The 10684-nt window shown below is 44.4% G+C and overlaps 1 protein-coding gene across 7 annotated transcripts in view; it reads right to left on the reverse strand.

The window, feature by feature from the left end:
* TAOK3 (TAO kinase 3) overlaps window positions 1-7839 on the reverse strand; it is a 75629-nt gene extending 67790 nt beyond the window's left edge. For all 7 annotated transcript variants that reach the window (XM_081966780.1, XM_081966779.1, XM_081966784.1 and 4 more), the window contains exon 1: window positions 7722-7839. The gene's annotated coding sequence lies outside the window, so the exon portion shown is untranslated. The remainder of the gene's footprint in view (window positions 1-7721) is intronic.
* Between the last annotated feature and the right edge of the window lie 2845 nt (window positions 7840-10684).

Consider the following 10684-nt stretch of genomic DNA (forward strand, 5'->3'; position numbering starts at 1 on the left):
CTCAGGGGTTGCCCCAAAGAAGAGGGAATCAAGCTATTCTCCAAGGCACCTGAGGACAGGAGAAGAAGCAATGGGTGGAAACTAATCAAGGAGAGAAGCAACTTAGAACTGAGGAGAAATTTCCTGACAGTGAGAACAATGAATCAGTGGAACAGAAGTTGCCTCCAGAAGTTGTGAATGCTCTAACGTTTCATAAGATGTTGGATAACCATTTGTCTGAAGTGGTGTGGGATTTCTTGCCTGAGCAGGGGGTTGGACTAGAAGACCTCCAAGGTGCCTTCCAACTATTCTCTTCTCTCCTCTTTTCTTCTCTATTCTAATCTATTCTCTATTCTATTCTCTATTGTAATTCTATTCTATAATGTAATTCTATTCTATAATGTAATTCTATTCTATAATGTAATTCTATTCTATTCTATTGCTATTCTATATTCTATTTTACTCTATACTATAATGTAATTCTATTCTATATTGTAATTCTATCTATTCTATTCTATATTATAAATATATTCTATATTGTAATGCTTTTCTGTTCTATTGCTATCCTATATTCTATTCAGTTCTGTTCCATTCCATTCTGCTATTCTATTCTATACTATGCTATGCTATACTGTAAATATATTCTATATTGTAATTCTATTCTATATTGTAATTCTATTCTATATTGTAATTCTATTCTATTCTATTGCTATTCTATATTCTGTTCTGTTCCGTTCTGTTCCATTCTTCTATTCTATTCTATTCTATTGCTTCTTCTTTTTAAATAGAATGTTCTTATTTTGGTTAGCTGCCTGGAATCCAGAAATGCTTGGCAACTGACTTGTATTTAGGACAGTTACACTACCCTAGGGTGGAGTAGTGCAGGGGCCTAGAGGTGGAGCTCTGGCCTCACACTCAAGAGGCTGTGAGTTCAATCCTAGGTAGAGGCAGATATTTCTCTCTCTGGGCACAATGAGAATATATCTGTTGAACAAAACTCCACTCTGGCAACAAGAAGGGCAATGGGCCAGTAAAACACTCAGCTCCATTCAGTCGCCCTGACTCCACCCTGCACAGGATTATGGGGTCATTAAAAGATGATGATGACACTATCCTAGGGTCATGCAATCACCTTTTTGCAACCTTCAAAATGATGGGGGAAGCCATAGATTCACCTTAACCGTCCTCTGATTAAAGAACGGCAGTGGTTCGCTTAACGGTTATTGCAAGGTAGGTCGTAAAATGCAGCAAAACCCACTTGGGCAAGTGTCCGGCTTAGCAACGGAGGTTTTGGGCCCGTTCTTGCGTTGTAAGCCGAGGACCTTCCCTCCACCGTCCACCAAACGAGCGAAGGCGAACTTCGTTGGCTTCCCTCTTAAAGCAAAGTCGATTAAGGCTCCCTTGTTCTCTCTCAAATCTGATTATTTACTTGGTGAGAAATTGGAAAAGTAGATTTGGAAGAGATTTCCCTAATTCGCCTGAATGGGCTTAAGCCAGGGGTGTCCAAACTTGGGAACTTTAAGACTTGTGGACTTCAACTCCCAGAATTCCCCAGCCAGCCATGCTGGCTGGGGAATTCTGGGAGTTGAAGTCCACAAGTCTTAAAGTTCCCAAGTTTGGACACCCCTGGCTTAAGAGGACTGACCTAGCCGCAAGGCGAGAAGCTACGCAAGACAAGCTACATCAGATCGCCTATCATACAACAGGGGAGCGAACGGGTACACAAAACCTAACACAAAAGGGGCCCCAGAACATCGCTGGCTTTTCACACTTATGACAGTCGCAGCATCCCCCCCCCCCCCCGGTGGGTCACGTGGTCAAACTTTGGGGCACTTCGGAAGTTGCGTGTATTTGTCAACCGTTGTACTATCCCAGTGTTGTGGCCTGGGGGCAGCAGATTCAAACAGTGAGGAGGGTTGGGGAGGAAGATGGGCCAGTGCTGGAGTCTGGGGAAGGCTCTGACGAGGGCTCTGTGTCGGAGGCAGAGAGGGGGCCAGGGCCGTCTGACAGTTATCAGCTGCCTTCAGAGTCGGAGATCAGTGAGGCAGAAGAACAGCTGGAGCCTGTTCCCAGTGTGCGCATGCGCAGAGCTGCCAGACGAAGGGAAGAGCTAAAGAACAGGGGTCAACTTGGGAGTAAGGCCACAGGTGGACGATGAATGGCCCCCTCCCAGAGGAAAGAAAAGAGGAGCGAAAGGGGAGTGGAGTTTGCAGGAGAACATTAGTTCGCTTCATTGGTTCATGACTCTCCGAGACTCCTTGCCAAGTTCTGCAGATCTCAGCCTGGCAGCTCTCCAAACCAGATGAGGTCTGTGACTGTAAATCCTCCCTCGAAAGACTTTGCTGGATGAGAATGAGCAGAGTTTACAGTCAATTAATAAAAAGGGGTTTTGTTGGGACAAGGAGTTTGCTTCAGGCTCTTGGGAAGCCTCGATCAAAACACTTTGGTTCAAGAGACCTTCATTCCCAGCCAGTGTTCTGACCAGCAAAATCACAAACTCAATGGGGGGAGCCTGGTCTGCTTAACGGCCGCATGTTTCACTTAACAAAGGTCTTGCTGAGTGGCAGAAGTGTTGGGCTCCGTCGTGGTTGTGTGTCAACAACTCCCTGTACTGGTGGTCCTCGACGTACGACCACAGTGGAGCCCAACATTTCTGTTCTTAAGTGAGACGTTTGTTGGGGTTTGTCCCATTTTACGACCTTTCTTGCCGTTGTTAAGTGAATCGCCACCGTTAACAAGTTAGTAAACCCGGTTTTTAAGTGAATCCGGCTCCCCGCATTGACTTGGCTTGTCAGAAGGTCGCAAAGGGGGACACTGCCACCGTCATAAACGTGAGTCAGTGGCCAAATGCTGCAAATGCTGTCGTCACTGTGAGAAACGGTCACAAGTCACGTTTTTCAGTGCCGGTTGTAACTTTGAACGTCACTAAATGAACTGTTGTTAAGTCGAGGACTACCTGCATTGGGGAATTCTGGGAGTTGAAGTCTAACGTATCTTAATGACCAGACAATGTTTGGTGTTTTAAAAGCAGGAGAAACAGAAGAGGACAATGTTAACTCCAGGGAGAAAACAAACCACAGGAAAGAAATACAGAGTTGACACATTTCACATATTTTCTGCCTCGTTCGGCCACAAAGTATGTCCTTAAAACAAACAGCTTACATAAAAAATATTCCCAGGTTGAAAGCATTCCATTGTAGCTTTGCTAAAAGCGGTTTTGTAAGTTTTTTAGATTTAATCGGATGTTTTCTTACCATTGCGGGCCGAGGATAGGCAAGTCCTCGACCTACGACCACAAAGGGCGTCGGAATTTCCACTGCTAAGCCAGAGGATGGCTTAATGCTTGTTAAACCCGATTTTACGGAATTCTATTCCATTCCATTCCTATATTCTATTTAAATCATTTCCTATATTCATTTTCTTTATTTCGTTCTGTTCTATTTCTATTCAATTTGTTTCCATTCTATTTTAATTCTATTCCATTCTAATTTTAATTTCTTTTCATTTCTATTTTTAAATTCTATTTCTATTCTGTTTTAATTCTATTCTTCTACTGTATTTCAATTCTAATTTCTATTTCTATTTTTTAATTCTAGACTATTCCATTCTATTCCATTCCATTCCTTTATTCTATTCTAAATCATTTTCTATATTCATTTTCTTTATTTTGTTCTGTTCTGTCCATCTATCATCTGTCTCTGTCTGTCTGTCTATCCATCCATCCATCATCTGTCTCTGTCTGTTGATTTACCCATCCCTCCATCCATCATCTGTCTCTGTCTGTCTGTCCATCCATCTATCATCTGTCTCTGTCTGTCTGTCTATCCATCTATCATCTGTCTCTGTCTGTCTGTCTATCCATCCATCCATCTATCATCTGTCTGTCTATCCATCCATCCATCTATCATCTGTCTGTCTGTCTATCCATCCATCCGTCCGTCTGTCTATCCATCCATCATCTGTCTCTGTCTGTCTATCCATCCATCCATCCATCTATCTTTCATCTGTCTCTGTCTGTCTGTCTATCTATCCATCCATCTATCCACCCATCTATCATCTGTCTCTGTCTGTCTGTCTATTCATCCATCCATCATCTGTCTGTCTGTCTATCCATCCATCCATCCATCCATCCATCTCTGTCTGTCTATCTGTCTATCCATCCATCCATCCATCCATCATCTGTCTGTCTATCCATCCATCCATCCATCCATCCATCCATCCATCCATCCATCTATCTTTCATCTGTCTCTGTCTGTCTATCCATCAATCCATCCATCCATCTATCATCTGTCTCTGACTGTCTGTCTATCCATCCATCCATCCATCCATCCATCCATCTACACACACACACACACACACACACACACACACACACACACTTTCTGAATGAATAACAAGACGAAATGCTCCAGGGAGACTCCACGCAGTTTAAAGGGATATTAAAATTTGGGTGTTTTTTTAAATTATTGCAAGCGTCCCTGATGGTTAAGATTAGAAAGGTGACATATAAGGCTTGGTGAGGGTTAGGGTGGTAGGGGGAACAAACTCCAGTGTGCTTGTGTAGGCTGTTACGCAACTCTGAAAAAAAGAATGATTCGAGACTCGGGGTTTTGCTTCCGGTTATATAACTTTGCAATTTTTGCACTATTAGTAGAAGGCCTATTTAAAGATCAGAAAGCATTTAAGTAATTCGGGAACCCGGGACCAGAGCTTCTAAGAAACAGCCTTGACTTGGCCCAAAATTCTCAATCCAATCCTTGTTCTATCAAGCCTGACTTCCCCCCCCCCCCCACACACACACACCTCCTTCCAAATGAGGCTAAATTCACCCACTTTGCAAGATTTCTCTGCCACGCTATTTTAGTCCATGTCGCCTAGCATCAAGCAAACTCCTAGCTGGCTGCTGGCCTACATGGAAATTTAGGGGGGAAATAACACAAAACTAGGATTATCGGAAAGAAAGGTGGGGAAAAAACAGGGTTCCCTCCCCCCCAAGATCCAAAACGAGGGAGGACAACTGAGAATGCAAGAAGTCCTCGGACTTCCGACGGCAACCGAGTGCCCAAAATTTCTGCTGTTAAGTGAGACACTGCCTAACTGAATTTTGCTCCACATTACACAGTGGTTCCATCAAGGGACTGTGGGGAATGCTGCAATGGGCCTAAGTGTGAAAAAAAAAAACGGTCCATTTTTCAGCGCCATTGTAACTTGGAATGGATGCTAAACGAACCGTTGTAAGTCGAGGACTACCTGTATGCGTTTCTTCAGAAAACTCAAAGACATTTTGGGACTCACTAGCCACATTACATTCTTGCTAAGCAGTATAAAAGGGAAAGGTTCCCCTCGTACGTTCCCAACTCTAGGGGGCAGTGCTCATCTCCGTTTCAAAGCCGAAGAGCCAGCGCTGTCCGAAGACGTCTCCGTGGTCATGTGGCCAGTGTGACTCAATGCCAAAGGCGCACAGAACACTGTTGGTGGTCCCTATTTTTTCTCCTTGCATTTTTTACGGGCTTTCAAAAAGAAAGAAAAAAGGAAGGAAGGAAGGAAGGAAGGAAGGAAGGAAGGAAGGAAGGAAGGAAGGAAGGAAAGGAGGGAGGGATAGAGGCAGGGAGCAAGGGATCAGGAAGCTATTTATTTCTTTAAATATCCATTCGATATTGAAAGGTAAAAGCAACTGGATTTCTGGTTTTTCTTCGAAGACGTTTCGCTTCTCACCCAAGAAGCTTCTTCAGCTCCGGCAGGATGGTGGGGAATAATCATTCAGTCAGAACTGAAGAAGCTTCTTGGATGAAAAGCGAAATGTCTTCAAAGAAAAAAACAGGACCTGGATGACTGAGAATCCCCACCGACAAATTGCTTTCGCAGTAAGGCACTCTCAGGCTTAGCGTCTGGCTTAAAGTTAATATTTTAGTTCAAGGTGGAATTTGGGGTGGAAAAAAGTTTTGGAAATTGGGATGGGGGAGTTTTGGAAATTGTGCGAGAAATGAATCCGTGGAATGACTTGCCTTTAGAAGTTGTGAATGCTCCAACACGGGGAGTTTTAAAGAAGACGACTGGATAACCCATTGTCTGAAATGGCATCGGGTTTCCTGCCTGAGCAGGGGGTTGGACTAGAAGACCTCCAAGGTCCCTTCCAACTCCGTGGGAGAATACTGGGAGAGCACATGGCCCTGGAAAAGTGCAGCCCATCCTTATCTCAAGATTGTTTCTGCCTCCCTGTCCTTCAACTGTTCTCTAATCTCTTTCTCTACAGACACAGCATCTGTTGTTCTCATGGTCAAGTCAGCACAGTTCATTAAATCAGGGGTGGATTCCATTTTTTACATTTTATTTAGATTATTTTTTCATCCTGCCTTCATTATTTTTATAAATAACTCAAGGTGCAGAACAGGCCTAGCGTCCCTTCCTCCTCCTCCTCTTTTTCTTGCACAACAACTCTGGTAGGTAGGCTGGGGGGAGGGGGAGAGAGAGAGAGAGCGCACGCTAAAAAGTCAGTCAGTGGACTTTGATGCCTAAAGTGGGACTAGAACTCCCAGCCTCCTGGGGATCGGCCCAAAGTCACCCTGCTAGATTTCATGCCTAAAGTGAAGCTAGACGTCCCAGTCTCCTGGTAATTGGCTCAAAGTCGCCCAATTGACTCTTATGCCTAAAGTGGGACTAGAACTCCCAGCCTCCTGGGGATCAGCCCAAAGTCACCCAGCTAGATTTCATGCCGAAAGTGGAGCTAGAACTCCCAGTCTCCTAGTGATCAGCCCAAAGTCACCCAGTTGACTCTTATGACTAAAGTGGGACTAAAACGCCCAGCCTCCTTCGGATCGGCCCAAAGTCACCCTGCTAGATTTCATACCTAAAGTGGAGCTAGAAGTCCCAGTCTCCTGGTAAATTGACTCAGTCACCCAGCCAGGTTTTCATGCCGAAGGCAGAACTAGAACTCACAGTCCGCGCCCCCCTTAACTGCTACCCCAAATTGGCTCGATTCTGTTCTATTTTCTGCTGAAAGTAATTTATTCATACTCCTCAGCCTATCTCTTTACCTCCCCCACCCATTATAGCCCCCACCCCTCTCAATATAGCCCCCACCCCCACCCCTCTCCCCATCTTTCCCTCCCTCACCCTCCCAATATAGCCCCCAACCCACCCCTCTCCCCATCTCTTTCCCTCCCTCGCCCTCCCAATATAACCCCCAAGGCACCCCTCTCCCCATCTCTTTCCCCTGCAGACTACCCCTCACCCCTCTTGCTCTCCCCCACCTCTCCCATTATAGCCCCCTACCCTTCTCCCCATCTCTTGCCTTCTCCCGCCCCTCTCCCAATATTATTCCCCCCCTCTCTTGGCTACCCCAGACCGCCCCTCCTCCCCAGACCCCCTCCCCCTTCCCAAGCTTCCCCCTCCCTCTTTTTCTCCCCCCCTCCCCTCCTCACTGGAACTCTTTGAAGAGCCAAGGCTCTGCTCGGCGGCGCTCTTTTCCTCCTCCCCCCCCCCACCCGCATACCCAGACTAGATGACCTCTGGCGTTCCCCCCTTCCTCTTTCTTTCTTTTTCTCCCTCCCCGCGCAGCCCTTTCAACTTCCTTCCGTAGGAAAAGATAAATACAAATACATAAAAGCCCCCCCTCAATTCTACCCCCACCGCCTGGGCAGCCGCGTTTTTCCCCCTTGTGATGCGACCCCCCCCCTTTTTAATTCCCCCCCGTCCCCCCAAAAGTGCTTCCTCCCCCCTCTGGCGCCGGGAAAAGTTCCTACCCGGCGGCCGGTGCGCTCCGTGAAGGCGAAGGCGGCGGCGTCAGGACTCCGAGCGACGTCCGCCCGCCGGAGAGGCAGCCGCCGCTCGCTCCGTCAGGCGCGGCCGAGGGCGATCGACTCGCGCGGCGCTCGGCTTGCCCTGCCTGGGCGAAACCTCCGGGAGGGAGCTTGGCGGTCGGAGCGAGGAATCGGCGCTCGATGCCTTCAGCCTGGCCCGGCTCGGATTTAGCTCTAACGTTGCCCTCCCACCGCCCACCCCGCTCTCTCTCAGCGGACTAATCAGCTGCGGGTTCCGCGTTCCGAGGGAAAAGATGGAGCGGGCTCCGCCCACGCGTCGGGAGGGGGGATTGGTGGGAGCGGGACTCGTGGATGGGGGGGGGGGAGATGCTGCGCGCGATGCACCGGGGGTTTAAAAAAAAAAGCGCCAGGAAGGAAATGTTGCCTGGGGCGAAAAGCCCTGAGTTCTGATTCTGCTGGTTGGAGGTAGAAAATGCCACCTGGGCGGCGGCGGCTGCTGCTAAAGAAAAACTCCTTGTGTGTCCCATCCCGAATTCTATTGTTACTATTATTCATTTATATTTTATTTCTATTCTATGCTCTTTTGATCCTATCCTATTCTATTCTATTCTACTATTCTATTCTATTCTATTCTCTATTCTATTCTCTATTCTATTCTCTATTCTATTCTATTCTCTATTCTATTCTATTCTACTATTCTATTTTAATTCTATTATATTTTAGTGTAGTCTAGTCTAGTCTACTTTAATTCTATTCTACTTTAATTCTATTCTATTCCATTCTACTTAATTCTATTCTATTCTCTATTCTATTTTCTATTCTATTCCATTCCATTCGATTCCATTCCATTCACTTTAATTCTGTTCTATTCTATTCCATTCTATTCGATTCCATTTTACTTAATTCTACTTTAATTCTGTTCTGTTCTATTCTATTCCATTCCATTCTATTCCATTCCATTCTACTTAATTCTACTTTAATTCTGTTCTATTCCATACCATTCCATTCCATTCTACTTAATTCTACTTTAATTCTATTCCATTCTGTTCTATTCCATTCCATTCTACTTAATTCTACTTTAATTCTGTTTCATTCCATTCCATTCTACTTTAATTCTGTTCCATTCTATTCTACTTCTATTCTATTTTTCCTATTTCTATTCTATTCTGTTCATTCTAATTCTCTTCCCTTCTATTCTTTTTTCTATATTCTATTCCCATTCCTATTCCAGGGTGTATTGCTTTGGTTCGTCTTTCGCCCTCCACCTGGGTGGTGGGTGAGTACAAGAGCGCCCCTGATTCCCCTCCGGGAAGGTCTGAATCATGAGCCTCCTCCCACGTCCTATCGGAGGACCCAGGGATTAAATTCCCCAGCCTCTCGCATACGGAACGGAATGTATTATTGCAGGGCGTTCTTACCAACCGCTCCTTTCCCTTCCCCTCTTTTCCCCCTTAACCTTTCTCTGCTTTTCCCCCCCTCCGTTTGCACTGAATGGTTTTCTTTATAAGCGGGGACCTCCCCCGCTTCCTTCAACTCCTGCACAGGATCCCCTACTCAGGATTTGCTGCCCCTGTGGGAATATTTCCCTCTGATCTCTGGAAGCGCATATTGCAAAGATTCTAGGTGCGAGTTAGTGAAGCCTCTCTCTGCGAACAGTTCTACATTCTATGATGTTCTATGAGCTATGAATTCTGGGAAATGAAGTCCATGCATCTTAAAGCATGCTGGCAGGGGAATTCTGGCGATAGATTGATAGATAGATAGATGATAGATAGATAGATAGATAGATAGATAGATAGATAGATAGATAGATAGATAGATAGATAGATAGATAGATAGATAGATAGATAGATAGATAGATAGATAGATAGATAGATAGATAGATAGATAGATAGATAGATGATAGATAGATACTGTAAAGAGATAGATAGATAGATAGATAGATACTGTAAAGAGATAGATAGATAGATAGATAGATAGATAGATAGATAGATAGATAGATAGATAGATAGATAGATAGATAGATAGATAGATAGATAGATAGATAGATAGGATTCTAGAGAGATGATAGATAGAGATGATGGATGGATGGATGGATGGATGGATGGATGGATGGATGGATGGATGGATGGATAAGATAATAGGATAGATGATAGTAGATAGATAGATAGATAGATAGATAGATAGATAGATAGATAGATAGATAGATAGGATTCTAGAGAGATGATAGATGGATGGATGGATGGATGGATGGATGGATAAGATAATAGGATAGATGATAGTTGATTGATAGATAGATAGATAGATAGATAGATAATAGAAGAAGATAGATAGTTAGATGATAGATAAGATAAGGATAGATAGATGATAGATTGATAGATTAGATAAACACACACACAGAGAGAGAAAGAATAATTTTATTGTCACTTTAAATGTACACTAATCAGCATACTTTAAAATGAAATTTCGTTGCAAACAGCTGTCAAAGGGTCACCATCTCGAATACATACAACATAACCATGGCAGAATAAATGAATAAATGAGAAGAGAAGAGAATACAGAAGAGAAGAGAACATGGAATAGAATAGAGAAGAGGAGATGGAAGAGAAGAGAGATGAGAAGAGAATATAGAATGGAATAAAATAGAATAATAATTTTATTGTCACTTTGAATGTACACTAATCAGCACACTTTAAAATGAAATATCGTTGCATACAGCTCTCAAAGGGTCACCACCTCCAATATATACTACATAAAAATGAATCAATGAATCAATGAATAAATAAATAAAGCGAAATTAGATAACATAGGGAAACAAGACAGTATAGTTCGGATGTAGATATATACATGTATATCACGGAGCCCGGAAGAAGGCGACTCGCGTACACCTCTCCAGAATGAGTCTTTCACCCCGTCCTGGCGGCCGACGCCCCGCCCAGACGTTT

The sequence above is a fragment of the Natrix helvetica genome, assembly GCF_964273705.1.
Source record: "Natrix helvetica genome assembly, chromosome: 14".
Lineage (NCBI taxonomy): Eukaryota > Metazoa > Chordata > Lepidosauria > Squamata > Natricidae > Natrix > Natrix helvetica.